Raw genomic sequence first — 14,268 nt, forward strand, 5'->3', positions numbered from 1 at the left:
ATACAGTGATATGAGAGTTTTTGAAGCCAGCCTGTTTTATAAAAACTAAAAGCTTTTGAATTTTTATAATCATTTAAGTCATTACTGCCTAATTCAGATGGGTTAAACATCAAATAGTTAAAAATATCTGGGTACAAAACCATTGGCCATTGTTTAATACTGTCCTCTTCAGGTAACCAACCATCTAATAAGATAAACGGATCGCTGCATTTAACATTGTTAATAAAAAGTTTTTTTTTGATATTCATCTTTAAGTTCTTCGACTGCCTCGGTAGCAGTTAGTACAGGCTCAATAAAGTTTTCCATGGCAGAAAATACACGAGCAACCAATTCCCTCTTTGTTCCAGAAACACGCAAATTTCGAAGTCTTAAATACTGCTTTAACTCATAGACTTTCATTTTATTAATCAAATCTAAATCCATTATGAGTTTATCTAAGGATAAATGATCTAAACAAAAGGAAAGCTTAATGTTTGCTTAAAAATCCTTTGTACGTAAAAGTTTATTCTTATTTTACCCACGGATCCAGACCTCAATAAATCTACGCGTTTTTCCGATCGGATAGGTGTATTCCAAACGAATTCTAAATATTTAGAAAGCGTTTATGCGCTTAACCAAGATCTTTTTACTGCGCATCGGGCATTTAATCGACGTTTAATTAATGTTTAACCTAAATGTTTAAACTTACTTTAAATTAATCGAATTCGATTTCTTTCAAAAATACAAAATTTTAAGAGGATTTTTTCTTGCTAGAAATTAAATTAAATAAAAAATATTATTGTTTTTTTAAATGAATGTGTTAAAAATGCCTTATGACTATAGCCACAAAACAACAAACGGCTGTTTCATATAAAAGCGAGCTTGACGTCACAAGAATTTTTGTGTTTTACAAAAAGAAAAGTATTTCCGCGTAAAAAGTATAAAAATTCAATAACTTTAAAATAATAGTATTTTTTTTCTATAAATTCTTTCATCTTCAAATTAAAAAAATATAAAAGAATTATCCTTCCTTGTTAAATAAATATTTCTATTAAACGGACTAAAATAAGATATTGTTAAAATATTGCTAAAGATTTGGGATCACTTTTCTGCTTTTAACGATTTTTACGGAAAACCTGTCTTGGGCCAACTAAGATATTCTGACATAGCTACATGTTTGATAGTTGAAATTTGGAACACTTATCAATAAATGTCTATTCTATCTGATTTTTGGTGCATATTGCTCATTTTTGTAAGAAAAGTTAGTTTTTAATCATTTCTATTTTTAATTTTATCACTTTACAATGTAAATCAAATTTTTTTTTGTAATATGCACTAAGTTATTGAAAATTCAATTCTTTATAAAAATGAAAATCAAAAAATTACTTTATGTACCTCCAGCTATGTTAAAAAATATGGTAATCAAATCTGGCTGGTTTAGCAAAACTTTTTATTGTTTTATGAGTAAATTTTTGTTTACTTTTTTAAACAATCACGTGACCTTAATACCTTAAGGTATTAAGGTCACGGGACCTTAATACCTTAACACCTTAATACCTTTAGGACCTTAATACCTAAGGACAAGGACCTTAATACCTTAAGGTATTAAAAGTTGTTTTCATAAAATTCATGATATTCTTGTTTGGGTCGTAATTACGACCTAAACAAGAATATCATGAATTTTATGAAAACAACTTTTTTAGCGAGACAAATTTGAACTATAAAATAAACAAAGTTAGGTGGTTTTTTTCTTTTGAGAGGTAATCAACTAACATCAGATAAGTTTAATCCTATTATATCTTGTTCATCTATTTGTCAATTAATTTTATTTTATTTGCATTGTATTATATTTTTATTACGAGATTTCTTTAGCATTATGTATTCTGCTGAAAGGAAATTATTAAAACTATACATCGAATGGGAAGATTGTTGGGAAGAAGAGTGAAAAACTTTGTATTTGTTAGGCGATTAGTTAGCATTGATAAAATGACGTAACCACGTAATTTTAATTTTAATTTCAGTCTTTGATTTTAAAGCATTATTTAGTTTTATGAGCTTTATTATGCCAATTGATTTTGATTTGCCCAGTTTTGAGGAATTTAATAAAATGTGCCAAAAGTTAAAACGCTTAAAACATTTTGTAAAAAATTTTAACGCTTCAAGAAACGAAGCATTTTTTAAAATGCAACTGTCACAAGCTCCACAAACAAACAAAAAAAAAAATCTGCAGATGCAGATTGTTTTTCAATTTTAAATAGGAATAAGGAACTAAATAGTCTAGTTGACCAATTAACTTATAAAGAAGAAACTAATGTGGATCAAATAAATAAATTAAAAATGCAGGTAACTGAATTGGAAACTGAAATAACGGACTTGAATTCTAAAAACAAGACTTTAAACACACATTGTAACTCAATAAGTTCTCAATTAGAGACTATGAGTATTAGGCTAAAACAGGAGGAGCAGTTCCAACTTATTTAAAAAAAAAAAACCAAAACAGCACAACATAAATTTGCATCTGCTCGTGCAAAAAATGTAAGATTGCTAAAAAAAATTAAATTTGAAAAAAATAATGCAAAAATTAGTAATATAAACCAGAATGGTTGCCAAATTTGCAAACATTTTTTAGGCGGTGATAAGGATTTAGTTGCTGTTGATTCTTATTTAGATTATGACAACATTGATTATTCTGAACTGTTATGTGGATTTACATTAAGTAATCCACAGAATATATCAGTACAAAGGCCAATAGTTGGGAAAAAGTATACTTACGTTAAGTTAGGACATGGTAAACCTTATTCTAAGTTAGGTAGGCATGCTGCAGCTATACGATCAAAACTTGCTTTTATATTCCTTCGATTATTAGCTTGTTCAGATTTATAATGTGATTTGTGTATGTTGTTTTGTGATTTTATGTCTTGTGAAAAGTCAGTATTTCATTTTTTTGCAAATGAGTTAGGTTTAGTTACTCAGTTAAGTGTTTCTGATGCAATAGAGTTGCAGAGCCAATTAAGGATGCCCACGGCTGAATTCCATAGACTAAGATGTATTCTGGGGTAATCTTGGTGCAAGGATTCTCCCATCTGAGCCTAAGATAAGACAAAAACAAGAAATGATGACAATGCATGTCAGTAAAGAACATGTTACTGTGAAGTCCATGTTGCTTTATCCATCTGCGAATGAAGCACCTTGTTTAGTATCTGCACTGATGGTTAAGAATTTGACAATTTATATTAAAGAGGTTTTTAACAGTCTTTACGTTCGTGACCACCTTAACTCGGATGTTGGTTTTGGTGAAGAGGTATGGCTCCTTTTTGCTGGGGATAAGGGTGGAAAGTATATGAAATTCCATTTTGAAGTTGTCAATTCTAAATTATCAGGGTCTGTATATGATGTTCATTTGTTTTGTATGTATCAGGGTTCAGACTGTCGTGAGAATATTGCCTTAATTCTTGGGCATTATGCTAACGACATAAAAAGAATTCAGTTGTCAGATTTTAAGCTAAAAGGCAAAATAGTTAAGTTATTCTTAGGTGGAGATTTTCATTTCATCGATGATGTTCTGGGACACCAGGGTTCAGCTGCTAGCTTTTCTAGTTCTAGAGACCTAGTTGAGTTGAATTCTCTAAGAAACCATGCTTCTATGCCTCATACACCTGCTAATTGTAAAATCCTAAAGAGAACAATACAATCTCTAGAAGGTGCTTACAATGAGAACTTGTGTGAAGATAGGCAAGGTGGAAACCTAAGGACTCTAGGTAAGTTTCATAATTCAATTATTGCTCCTGTGACTTTCCCCATAACAACTTTAGATAATGTAGTGCCACCTGTTTTGCATATTATGTTAGGAATAGTGTTAAAACTGTTTAAGTTATTGTTGAAGGAGTGTAGGACTTTAGATTGTCAAGCTGATTCGTCTTTATCTCATAAGGAGGATGTGAAAACGAATGAATTGTGGGCAGCTAAAAGCGTTGAATATTCTAAAACAGCAGAAGCTTTGCGTTTATTAGGTAATCAATTTGTAGACGTTGCAAATCTACAGGCGCGGTGGTTAGCTTTAAAAGAAAATAGTTTTTCTGAATTAGAATGCATATCATTAAACTCCTCCAATAAAAAAAACACCTGTAAACAGCAAGAAATTTGTGCTAGTATTAGGTGTTTAATTACAAAATATGATTCTAACATTGATTGGGTGCAGTGTGGTTTGTGTCAAAAATGGTTTCATCAATTTTGTGAAATTATTGATGATTCTGAAAAAAGTGTATTGTGTGACATAGAAAATTATCCTTGTTTAGTTTGTCAGGGCAAAGATATAGAAGATCTTAATCTGTATATATCTTAAAAAATTTCTTTTATACGCGCACAACGCGAACTTTTAGATGTTGAGTGTATTCGATTGCAGATAGAGTGTGAAAATATATCCAAACGTAACATGGGGACTCATGAGAAGTCTCTTAATAAGGCCCTTGAAGATATGAAGGTGGAGCGACAAGCTTTCCATGGTAATGTGTTTGTAGGTAATCATTGTAAAATAGTCTTACGAAACCACTATAAACTTTGTAGTGTTATTGATGATGAAGCAACTAGAAATAAATTTAAATGTGTGTTTAGTGTTTTTAATAAACTGCAACCTATTCTTTTTAAGCGAAAGTTTCTTTCTGATGCAGAAATTACTGACCTTCATCAATATATAAATTTATTTGCTATTGAGTTTCATGCTTGCTTTCCAAAAAAAATTTTTAAACATTTTTAATGTGCCACTATTTGTAAATTCACATAAAACTATTGGATTGCTGAGTGAAGAGGAGGGAGAGTCTTTGCATAGCAGCGTAAAAAAAGAATTAAAACAGTTGCATTCAGTAAGAAATCTGGACCAAAAGCTGCGTCTTCTTTTAAAACGCTTTGAATTGCACAGCAAAGCTGATAGGAAGCTTCAAGCCTCTAAGGTGAGAAAGTGTGTTGTTTGTTTGGAGCGTGGCGAAAATTCTTTTTATAGAAAAGGTGTCTATCTTGTTTTTGATCATCAAATTTAGTTTAAATATTTTAAAATGATTAAAAAAAAGCAAAATAAAAAAAATAGATCCTTGATTTATAAATTAAAGAATTTTATTCAATTAAAGTATGTCTGTAATGTTTGTTTAAATTATTTTTTATTATATATAATATTGCTTTTATATATTGTAGGGCAGTTCTATTCTTATCTTCAGAAGATAACCTAGGAATATTATAACATAACATTATAACGTCAAAAGTATGAAAAAAAAAAAAATGAAAAATTAGTTCTATAGTTTCCAGAAAAGATTTTTTTTAAAGAGGACTTTTAACAGGGTTCCCACATTCATGGAAAGTCCTGGAAAGTCCTGGAATTTTTCATTTTTTCTCTTAAATCATGGAAAAGTCTTTAAGGATTTATTAAATTCTACTTAATATATCTGTAAAAATGCTTGACATGATAAGAATTATATGATTGATTGAGAATTTTTCATATTTTTAAATTAGTTAAATGTTTATACGTAGTTTAAATTGAAGTCAGTTTTTAAAATTATGTTTAGATTTTTTCAAAATGTTTTTTATTTTAGTGTAATAGATTAAAAAAATGCCTAAGAATGAGTGTGTATTTCAAGAAAAATGGTTGTATGATGGTCAATTTAAACCCTGGCTTCGAAAGATAAATGAAACAATGGCTAAGTGTATCTATTGCTTTAGTAAAATCAATGTTTCTAACATAGGAGAGGCTGCATTAACATCGCATATGAGAAGCAAAAAGCATATACAAAGAAAACCTTTAGAGCAAACCATCAAATCGTATTTATCACCTTTAACTTCTCCACCTCTTATTCTAGAAACTTGTTCTGAAGCTATGTCACAATCAAGCAAATCAAAAACAATTGATCAATTGTTTATAGGATCATTGACACTTGAAGCTGAGATACGCTGGGTTTTAAATACTGTCTACTCAAGGCATTCAATGAACACCTCATCAAATTCTGGAGAATTGTTCAGAAAAATGTTCCCTGATAGCAATTTTGCAAAGACATTTCAATGTGGTCGAACAAAGGCCGGGTATGTGGCTACATATGGACTTGCTCCATATTTTCGAAGTGAGCTATTATTGACACTTTCAACTGCTCCATATTACACTATTTTGTTTGACGAATCACTTAATCAAATATTTCAAAAAGGACAAATGGATCTTTTATTCAGGTTTTGGAATGAAAAATCCGACATCGTTAATACTCGATATCTTAATTCAGAGTTTATGGGATGCTCCACTGCTGAGGATGTTTTAAATACATTTCTCAGTGGTGTATCCGAAATTGACAAAGCAAAGATTTTACAAGTGTCTTCCGATGATCCCAATGTTAACTTGTTATTTCACAAAAATTTCAGTGAACAAAGGCAAGAGGAAGAACTAAATCCTCTTATTGATATAGGAACATGTGGTCTTCACGCCATTCACGGAAGCTTGAAAGCTGGTGCAAAAGCAAGTGGCTGAAAAATAAATGATGCTTTGAAATCGATGTGGCAATTTTTACACGATTCGCCCACACGGCGAGAAACTTATGAAAATATTGCTGAAACACTGGAATATCCACTTCAATGTTGTGGACACAGGTGGTGCGAAAATGAAAACTGTGCACAAAAAGCTGAATCACTTTTTGATGGTTACAAAAAATTTGTAACATACATTAGTAGTCTAAAAAAAAGCAAGCTACCTGATGTCAATAATAAAAGTTGGCAGAGACTAAAAGCTATGATACATGATTCAATTTTACCAGCAAAATTGAAATTCTTTGAAATGGTATCTGAGAAATTAAATGCCTTTCTAAAAGGTTTTCAAACAGATGAACCCATGGTACCCTTTATGAGTGCTATTCTTGGTGATATTATCAAAGACTTATTGAGGCGATTTATTCTCCAAGATGTCTTAAAGAAATGTGATGGACTTTATCAGCTGCTTCAACTTGATATAAACAATAGAAATGTTCGAAAACCTCCAGCAGACATTGATATTGGATTTGTTTCTCGTTTAAAACTTGACCAAGCTAATCTAGCATCTACCGATTACAGAGTAGTTGCATTTAAAAGTGAAGCTGGGGAGATTTAAGCAGTTTTGTTGGCACATCTTTTTGACAAGTCCCCATTAAAGTTTTCCATTGTACGCTCTGCTATATCTGTAAATCCAATCCAAAACTCCTATGATAGCAAACGAAGTAACTGTGTCAAAAGTTTTTCTGTTCTTTTACAAAAACTAGTAAATTGCAATTGTCTGTCAACAAAGCCTGCAGAGCTTGCAAAAGAACAATACAAAAAACTATTTGAAATTGTTGACATAAACAAAAGCGCATTTCAAAATTTTGACCTTAAAAATGATCGACTTGACCAATTTTATTCAGACTTCATTGGGAAAAATACAGCTTATGAAGAAGTTTCGAAGGTTTTTAAATTGATCTTTGTGCTCTCGCATGGTCAGTCATCAATAGAACGTGGTTTTAGTATAAATAAGCAACTTTTAGTTCAAAACTTGAAGGAGAAGTCCCTTGTTGCTTTACGTATCATTGAAGACCACCTTTCATCTTCAGGAGAAACTCCTGAAAGCATCAAAATTACCAAAAAAATGCAGCAACATGCAAGAAAAGCAAGCAGCTCATACCATGAATACTTGAGAAAGCAAAAATTAAAAAAGAAAGCGACAATGTGGCGTTAAAGCGAAAGATGTTGATGATGAGTTAAAAGCTGTTCGGGTAAAACGAAGACTTCTTCAAAGTCAAATTGAGTTGTTATCTAACGAGTCGGACAAAATTGCCATTGACGCAGAAAAGAAAAGTGACTTTACGCTTTTAAAAGAGTCAAATAAACAAAAAAAGTTGTGTAAAGCAAAGCAGAAGGAAATTGATGAGTTAGATTTGATTGAAAAAAAGCTGAATAAGAACTAGACAGTATTTTCCATCTGGCATTATTCTTTGATGAAATTTTATTATTGTTAAATTAAAAATGCCAATTACTATATATTTCATTTTTAGAGTTTGAAAAAAGTCTTAATAATATTTCAATCTATATATATATATATATATATATATATATATATATATATATATATATATATATATATATATATATATATATATATATATATATATATATATATATATATATAAATATATATATATATATATATATATGTATATATATATATATATATATATATATATATATATATATATATATATATATATATATATATATATATATATATATATATATATATATATATATATACATATATAATTCCCGATATCTCGAACCTCCAAGGGAACTAGAAAATAGTTTGAGTTAGCGAATGTTCAAGTTATTGGGACATTCTATTACACAAACTTTGACCGATAAGTAAAAACAATTTGAGTAACCAAAAGTTTTAATCTCAAAAGTAAAAATAATACATTATAAATTAAAAAATGTTCTGTCACTCTGTCTTAGTTTTGAAGAAACACCTCTATCAAATATAATTGAGACTTGTAAGACTGAAGGGTATATAGTCATATAATACTTGCAGTGCCTCCCGAATATCACTAACTTTTGGGCAAACTGGATTGATTGCATTATTGTCATCATTATCTTCCTCGTCATTAGCATCATGTTCATTCGCTGCATTTTTAACTTCTTCTATCAACTATTCATCTGTAAGTAAAGGTTCTGTGCTAATTAAGTTTTCATCTGCAAAAATAACATTCAGCTGTTGTATCTGGAGGGTAAAAATTATCAAGTTAATCTATCTGTTTTTGATCCTCTTTTAAGGGGTTGTCGTCTTCATCCGAGTGGGCAGATTTCTCTTGATCTTCGGAAAATCCTGCTTTTGCAAAACAATTAACAATGTTGAAGATTTTCACTTTTTGCCATGCAAGATCAAGCATTTTCATTGCATCTAAAATCGAAAAAACAGGAAGATCTTTTCTTTTATCGATAGATACGACCAGCCTTTGCAATGCCAAAGATTTGCAATAAACTTTCAAAGAGCATATAACTCCCTGATTGATTGGTTGAAGTTTAGATGTGGTATTCGGTGGTAAAAAAAAATGAGCCTAATAGATTTTAGTTTATCAACGGTCAGGTGTGCTGGGCAGTTATCTATTATGAACGCTTCTTTCTTTTATAAACTTTGTATCCATTTCTCGTATCCGCTCTTCAAATAGTACGCTATCCATCCAGCTTTTATTTTGATTTCTGTATCCGCAAGGTAAGTGTTTAATTCCTTTCAAGCAGCAAGGTGATTTTGATTTTCCTATTACAAACATAGGAATTTTATCACCCACTGCACCTGCAGCGACCATTCCTGTAAGACAAATTTTACTGTGCTTTCCCCCTATACACGTGTCAGATTGAAGATTTAGTGACTTATAAGGTTGCATACATCGGTTAGGAAGGAGGCGTGAACTTCCGAATAAATGCACACTCGCTGTGCTCTGTGATAAGACTGTAAGGACTTCTTGGGGCACCTAAAAAATAAAACAAAAATAAAAAAAAAGGTTTCATACGAAAAGATAATCCAAATTCATCTGCATTATAAATTTCAATAAGTTTATACCTGCATAAAATTGTAGGGAGAGTTGTTTCCTTCCATGGCGTGGTCATTTCAGCTGTGCATATACCATCTTGAAAGAAACATACCTGTTTTTCCAACAATCAAACCAACTATCAGAGGCTTGAAATTCATTTATATTAATTTTTTCAGCAAGTGCTCTGGATTTTGTTTTAAGAATTGTTGCTAATACTGCCACGTTTCTACCCCTTGCATTTAAAAGCCATTTAAAAACAAGATTATCTAAATTTGAGAATGTTCCTTCTTTAATTCTCATACATTTTGACTTAATCCCTTGTATCTTACTACATTCGAAAATATTTTTCATATTTTGTAGCATGAGACTTTGACATGAGACTTTGGCAATACTTCTTCAATTTCCTATAAATCAGTGTACTTTTTTTAAATTGTTTTGTGCTCTTTACAGCGACAGAAGCCATAATAAAATGTAAAGACAACAAATTTTATTATAATACTGCAATGTGCATTAGTATAACTTATACTATAAACTTAATTAAACTATTATTATCATATATAATATATATATTATAATATATATATTATATGTGCTTTTATTTTAGGTGCCCTAAGAAGTCATTACAATCTTATAATAGAGCGCCGCGGAAATGTATTTAATAAGAAGTTCACGCCTCCTACCTAACATATGTTGCAAAATATGCCCAGAGATGGATTTAAACCACAAATACCTAGTTTCTACCACTACCACTGTGCTACACTAATTTATACTTTAGGTTTTGTGTTTTATTAGAAACATTTGTTTATGAAAATTATAGTTTCAAGTGGTAATAAAGTTTTTTATCTTTTTAAATGGTTTATTTCAAAGAAAATTTTCCGAATTTTTAATAGCTAAATCCTGGAAAGTCCTGGAATTTTTTTTTTTGGGGGGGAAATATCCTGGAAAAGTCCTGAAATTTTTTTTCAAAAATCCTGGAAAAGGATTTTTGAAAATGGTCCTGGAAAGTCCTGGAATTTCGAATTTTTTTTTCTGTGGGAACCCTGTTTAAAGCTAAGGTCACCTTAACTTAGCTACATCTTTAAGGTGTAGCAATACTTTAATAATTGTTTTAATGAATTTTCAAAATAAAAACTTTATAACATTGAACTTAAGTTAATTTCTTTTGTTTTTATGAAAAATAATGTGATGTTTACTTGTTAAATTCTTTTTGAAGGACTCTTTATTCCGCTTTTTTGATTTTTTAAATAAGTTTTTACATGCATAACGGTCTGCATGCATGTGAACGTTGTCTTGCTGTGGGTATGTCTACTAACAAACGAACCATATTTGTTTCTACCAGGGATGCGGAGTCCCAAAAGGAATCCGGCTTTATAACTCTACTTTTTCCAAGTCTGTAGTGTCCAGAAGCTCTAAACATGATTGTTGACTTGTGATCTGCTATAAGAAAAAAGTTCATGAGATTTAATGGCTTGAAACTTATTGTTTTTAAGCCCGGAGTCCTGGAGTCCCAGAGTTCTCGCCGCCATTATACCTAAGGACTCCGGGTTTAAAAACCGATTGTTACTCTAACCTAAAAGTCTCAATTCTTTTCCTATTAGTTGTCCATAAACTTATTTATATTTTTAGAGCTCCTGGATACCAAAAACTAGGATAAAGTTATCTTTTTGTGACTTTCAAATCCAGAGTCCTTTTTGGGACTCCGCATCCCTGGTTTCTACTGATTGCTTCAATGCTGAAAAGCGCACCAATGACGACGGGTGCCGTCGACGTTTGACATTGAGTATTTGTACATTGACTTGTTACATTCGCGCCCAACATGCATTACTTTGCATTTCTCAACGTTGAAATGCAAGAGCCAAATATGTGACCATTTCACTGCTCTGTCAACGTCATCTTGGAGAGTGATGTTGCCCGACTCCTTTTTAATTATCCCTATTATTTTGCTGTTGTCGACAAACGGTTTCATATGATGAGTAATACTGTCCGGCAGGTCGTTTTCAAAGATTACGAATAGCAATGGGCCCAAGACCGAGCCTTGAGGCACTCCACTAGTGACTGCTTTCCATTCAGAAGTAATGCCGTTTATAACCACTCGTTGACATCGATTGCTTAGCCAAGCTGCGATCCAGTCAGGAAGAGCGCCTTGAATACCGTACGCTCTTAGCTTATGAAGAAGGCGTTTATGTGGTACTTTGTCAAACCTCTTTGCAAAGTCTGTGTAAATGACGTCTACTGCGTGTCTGCAGTGAGCTGCTTCCGTCATGATATCCCGAGTTTCTAAACATCCCTTACGATGAACAAAGCCATGCTGATTTGGAGAAATTAGACCATTAGCAACGCAGTGTTCCATTATTCTTTTTTGTAAAATACTTTCCATAATTTTGCAAGGTATGGAAGTGAGCGAGACTGGCCGGTAGTTGGATGCTTTAAGCCTACTCCCCTTCTTGAAAATAGGTGTTACATTCAATTTTTTAACGATGCGCTTATATCGCCGGTATCGGTTGTGATGTTGCTAGTGACTGTTTCAAGCGATGTAATGTTGTTACTGACGCTCTGCTTGCTTCTTACATATGCATGTAAGCGTTTAGGGTTGCTTTCAAAATCCCTGACGAGTAGCTCTTCGTACTTTTGCCAGCTTTGACCATTTTTATAACTTTTTTGCAGGCAGTGCGATGCGATATTTTAAGAAATTTGTGCGTATCTCGACCTGCATTAATGTATTTGGCCCAAGAGGTGCGTTTAGCTTTGATTGCCTCAATAAGTTCTGGTGTTACCCATTGTTCCTGTTTTTCTGTAAAGAGAGTGGTAGTTGATGGAATGTGTAGGTTAGTGGCTTCATTATACACGTTTGCTAGAAGTTGGTACTCATCGTTTGCATTTAGTCCAGTGAATACTGTTTCCCATTCAACAGCTGCAATATGTGCTGATATTGCTGCGTAGTTTGCTCGACTCCAAATGAGTCGAGGTTTTAGCGGCAAAGTAGGCGAGTTGTTGAGGCATGCAACAGCAAATTGACCTTCGATGAAGCAGTGTGCTTGGCCCATTGGAGTGTCACCAAGAGAATCACCTTGTTTAATGAAGATTACACGGTCTGGCTCATTTGTTATAATAAGATCGAGTATGCTAGTAGGCTCGACGTGTCGACTACAACAGTAGGTTGGGAATGCGATAAGCTGAGTTAAGTGACATTCATCAAGGCACTTCTGGAACCTGATGTCGCCTTGACGCTCACCTCTCACGTGAGCAACAGTTGCAATTCCGCCGTTAACTTCGATAGACTCATAAGACGTATGGCTAAAATTGAAGTCGCCATACAGTAGCATTGCAGAGCAGTTTATATTAGGCAGTATCTGTTGAGCGCTAGTGATTGATGTGATACACTGAGTAAGAACTTGATCATTTTCGTCGTGTGGACGATATAAGCAGCCGAGGAGAAATGATTCTTGACCAAGTTTTATTTTTTGCCAGATTTGCTCAATTGATGTTGAGTTGAGCTGAGTAGAACTTACTTCGTTGACTATGATATCGTCTCTTGTTTAAATTGCAACTCCACCGCCCCTCTTGTCTCTGTCTTTGCGATGTGGTTGGTAGCCGGGTACGGTAACGTCTGATAAATCTGTGAACCAAGTTTCCGCAAAAAATATGACGTGTGGCCGACTGAATATATGTAGAGCTAATAGTCTAGCAAAGAGCTCTTGGCGTTTTTCATTGTTGAGTGAACATGGGTTGTTTGCCCAGTAACTTAGATGGCTAAGTGAGACTGTAGAAGCGTCGGGTTGTATCGGTTTTATTTTTGCTTTAGTTATTGGTTTAGGACGTCTAGTTGGCAGTGGAGATTTCTGAGTTAGGAGCGGCTGTGTGGTTAACGTAGTCTGACAGAGCTCTGGCTGGGGATGAAAATACGTAGCACTGATTGGACGTTGATTCGATGACATCGATGCAACAGATGCGACCTGTTCTTCGATGTATATATTGGTGTATACTTAATTGTTTTCCTTTAGTATTAAATAAAGAATAATCGCCTTAAGGTGGTCCTACAATCATGAAAGCTTATATTTATTTAAAAGCTTATTTTATTTATTCATCACTTGTGAATAGTCTCTGATTATATTGGATTGTAAACAAACTCTATTAAAAAAGATATTAGCTGTTATATTTAGGTGTCTTAAAAAAGTATCCTTAGAAATGCCCATAGCAACCACATTTTGAGTTATTTTTAGGTTAATAACTAGTCAAATATCTTTTTTATTGTTAAAAATTGATGTGAATATAAAACCTCGTTTTGGTTATACGCAACTTAAAGTCATAAGTTTTAAAACAGCCTGTACAAGTTGTTCGTAAATGAAAAAAGTGCTGTCAATTTTAGGAGCTTTTGGATATTTGTTTATATTGCAACCCCATTTGTATTGGTACCAAACAAATTATATTTAAAATTATGGCTTAGGGGAATAAGAAAACTTTTAACAGGAAAAGAATGAGAACGAATCAGCATCTTCACAACAAATCTGTCATATGCAGTGATGACAAACAAAACAAAGAAATTGAAATTGATATGTCAAATACTGTTGATGATATTTCTTCTGACACAGAAAGTGAGTCTTCACAATCAGATGTAGAGGAGAATAATAACGTTGATAAATTTTATTATTTTATTTTAATAAACTTCAAGATTTTTAAAACTGTTATAGAAAAATTTGGGAAATGCTTTACTTGCAACAAAAACATACAAGTTATT

The sequence above is a fragment of the Hydra vulgaris genome, chromosome 02, assembly GCF_038396675.1.
Source record: "Hydra vulgaris chromosome 02, alternate assembly HydraT2T_AEP".
In the NCBI taxonomy this organism is placed as follows: Eukaryota; Metazoa; Cnidaria; class Hydrozoa; order Anthoathecata; family Hydridae; genus Hydra; species Hydra vulgaris.